This window comes from Saccopteryx leptura, chromosome 2 (genome assembly GCF_036850995.1).
Source record: "Saccopteryx leptura isolate mSacLep1 chromosome 2, mSacLep1_pri_phased_curated, whole genome shotgun sequence".
In the NCBI taxonomy this organism is placed as follows: Eukaryota; Metazoa; Chordata; class Mammalia; order Chiroptera; family Emballonuridae; genus Saccopteryx; species Saccopteryx leptura.
Window position 1 is genome coordinate 122,894,962 of NC_089504.1, and position 3,855 is coordinate 122,898,816.

General features: G+C 37.1%; 1 pseudogene; it reads right to left on the bottom strand.

The window, feature by feature from the left end:
- Nucleotides 1-342: 342 nt before the first annotated feature.
- Nucleotides 343-933, bottom strand: LOC136391508 (peptidyl-prolyl cis-trans isomerase A pseudogene; annotated as a pseudogene).
- Between the last annotated feature and the right edge of the window lie 2,922 nt (nucleotides 934-3,855).

The window sequence follows — 3,855 nt, forward strand, 5'->3', positions numbered from 1 at the left end:
AGAGAAGGATAAAAATATAAAATCAGGAACTAAATTAGGAAACTAGGGAAAGTGAGCAATGCAAGCTTAAGGCAAGTAGAAGAAGAGCAATAGTAAAAATTACAGTGAAATTAATAAAATTGAAAACAGGAAATCACTTAAAAAATAACGAAAATATAAGGGGTTTGCTCAAAACTTGTAGCTAACCAAAAATAAAAAAGACACAATCTGAGAGACCTCTACTCACAAACTCCCCATTTTTGGAGCTCAATTTTTGTTGCTGTTGTTTAGTTTTTATTTCATAATCATAAACTGAACTCTGCCATCCAGCTAGACTTGGAGGGAGATAAGGAAAATACAAAATCAAAAAACTGCAGCGAGAACACAGAGATAATAGGATAGTCCCAGCAGATGCGGGTGAAGGTGTGCTTCTGACTTACAGGAGGCATGAATAAAACACAAGTCAAGTTTATTAGAGTTGGTCCAGTCAGCCATGGTGAGCTTCTTGCTGGTCTTGCCACCCTGGACCCAAAGCCTCAATGACTGTCACAATAGCCAGGCCCTGATTCCACTGGCCTAAGGCCCCCTGCCTGCCCTCCAATCACTCAGTGTTGGCAGTGAAAAACTGGGAACCATTTGTGTTGGGTCCAGCATTTGCCTCAGATAATATGTCATGATCTGTAAGCTTCAGGATGAAACTGCCATCATCAAATATTTCTCTTGATGCTGCCTGCACCATTTATGGCGTATAAAGTCACCATCCTGGCACACAAATCCTGGAATAATTCTGTGAAAGCAGAAACCTTCATAACCAAATCCTATTTCCCAAGTTCCCAGAGCACAGAAGTTTTCTGCTATCTTTGGAACTTTGTCTGCAAACAGCTCAAAGGAGACATGGCCCAAGGTCTTGCAGTTGATGGTGATTTCAAAGGAAGAACACATAGTGTTGACCATGGCTAGACACCAGTGGCTCCAGGGTGGCAGTGTCTGCAAGGTCTTGAAACTCATTTTTTAAATCAGGAATAGTTAAATGTAGTTAGGAGCCTCTACCACCATTACAGTAGGAACGCTTGCTAAACCAATGCAACTGGCCAATCAGAAGAAGAAGTAAAACAGTACTAACTTTTTCTGTGGGCTCATCAGGAAAACGAGAACCATCTTCCTTCTCCTTTTCTAAAAGACACACAAGATTTTTGTGTTCTAGAGATTTTTGTTCTTAAATTTAATTTAAAATGACCTGGATTATTTTATAAAAAGAAAGTCTCACAGGCATGAAAGAGAGAGGAGAAATGTCCTGACTTCAGGAGGAGAGGACACTTCTGGGGAGACTGAGAAACAGCCTGGGAGGAAGCAGTCCTTCACATGTACTTGGGCCTGGAATGTTTGAGAAAATAAACCGGAAACATCAAGGCCTTACATGTCTCATGGAAAGTCCAAGACACCAAAATGGATGAACGCTGTCCAGAGCAAAGCCTCCAGCCTCCAGCTTTGAATGGGCCAACAAGCTGAGATAATAGGCATCTTTTGAGGTGGTGTAACCTTTCTTAACTCCAAGGTAAGGGAGAATGTTTAACCCTTTGAGTAGTACGAACGTTCATGTATGTCCTCATGCCTCCTGACCATCCAGAGTACGATCATACATGTATGTCTTTAAGCTTTGAGCTGGAGAATATTAAAAAGGGCGAATGCATCTCAAGACATACTATAATCATGTTAGCTCAGAGATGGCGTGACAAAAGAGAGGTCAACATGCTAACTACAGTTCAGGAGGACTTAATGATTGAAACTGGCAAAAGTGATTACACTACTGGGCAAAGCATTACCAAGCCACTAAGTGTGGTTAGGAATAATGAGAATATGGGTTTGATTGTCAAGGCTGATATGCAAATAAATTTCACAGGAAATGTAAGAAAAACCATGAAATGGTATATAAAACTTTTTTCATGAAATTGACATTGCTGTTTTGAACTCATACACTGTGTATCAGATGAAGACTGGAGGAAGACCATAGCTATCTGACTTCAGACTGAGGCTCACTGATCAGCTTATGGAGGAGTTTGTGAAAGAGAGGAAATCACCCAGAGGAGGCCGACCATCGTCAGTAGGAGACAGCCTTCATCTTTCAGGGCGTCACTTCCCAAAGCCAGTCCCTGCAACAGCCTCAAAGGATAAGCCTCAACAAAAATGCTTCGTATGTCAGCACGCTACAAAAAGGGACGTAAACGGAGGGACACCAGGGTGATGTGCATTGAATGTAACAAACCACTTTGCCTGCAACCATGTTTTGAGGAATACCACAGTTTGAAATTTTTTAAACATAAGGAATAAGTAAAAATACCTGTAAATTGTCCTAAGAATATCATCATATACAAGTACATATTTGAGATTCTGCTAATAACAATACTTCTTTATTTTCAGATGGGAGGTACGCGAGAATTGCATGAGGTAACAAAAATTTTTATTTTAAAAATGTGTAAGGCAACATTATAAAAAAAGGCAAATGTATGTTCTTCTTGTTTTCATAAATTGGTTATCAAAAAAAAAACATGATTTTAAGTTAATAAAACTGGAACTGGAACTAATTTCATTTTCTGAAAAGGAAAAACTCACTCCTAGGGTCAGCGAGCATAAAAAAAACTCACTACTCACAGGGTTAATAGGTAATATGGGAACCTCAAAAGCCATACTCACATGTAAACAGACTAGACAGAAGGGACACAAGATTTTACAAGAACTAACGACCAATGAGGGAGAGAAGAAGAGGATAGACATAATGGAAGAGGAAAAATGGTAAGTGGCTAATTTTTTTTTTTTTTTTTTTTTTTTTTTTTAGTGGCCGATTTTTAAGTCTGGGAAATAGAATGAATAGTGGTATTACTAATCTAGTAAAGAAAGGAGGAAGAATTTTGTAAAATGACCAGCACTTTCCTGAAATATCAGAAACACTCAGGGACTGTTATTTTCACTTCCAACTTTTCCTGCTATTGAATTTGAGAAGACCTAAGACTATTAGCCATTAGGCAGTAGAGTTGCTGAAAAACAATGGAAAATCCAGTCAAAGAGAGAAATCACCTGAAAAGTTCCAGAGATATATATTTTTTAAAGATATAATTGATTCAAAATACATTATATGTGTATTTTGATTTTTATTTGAGATTATATTGGTATATAAAGTTAAAATGTTCAATAAGTCTTTAACATGACCAAGTCTAGAAAAATGTAATTTGTTATTACTACTTTTATTACATATCTAAACTACTATTTCATTCTGATCTCCAGAGCTAATTTATAGAAATATGTTATGTGTCAAACAGCTTATTTCTGTTGGGTTATTTGCCTAGTTAAGATTAATTTCAACTAAGAAATATTGAGGAAATGAAAGACACTAACATTAGCCAGAGTAGGGAACGATTTCTAGGAAGTAAATATGTTAGAAACAGAGAACATCCAGGATGAGATGTAGTTGTAATATTATTTTTTTATTGTGGTAAAATAAAAGAAAGGGGAAGGGAAGAGGCGAGAGCGTGGTGACTGGCATAAAATTGTCAACTAATAATGATTTGCTGGCTGAATAAACTTGAGCATTTTGAAATGAATATATCTTAGACAGCTCTGTCCTTCTAAGTCATCATTCATTTTGCATGTTTTTTGTTATAAGAATAAGAAACATTTTTTTTTTCTCCTACACAATATCTGAATAGTCTAAAGATCTCTCAATGTCAGATTCATTCTCCTGATTGGATTGAAATTCCAAAAAGCTTTGCCCTTTTCCTCTTTTTATTTCCCCTTTTATTCCCTACCACAAGAGGGCATGTATCTCATCTCCTCCTAGAAGCTAATAGAAAAATATGGGAAATGTGGGTTATTTCCAGTCTG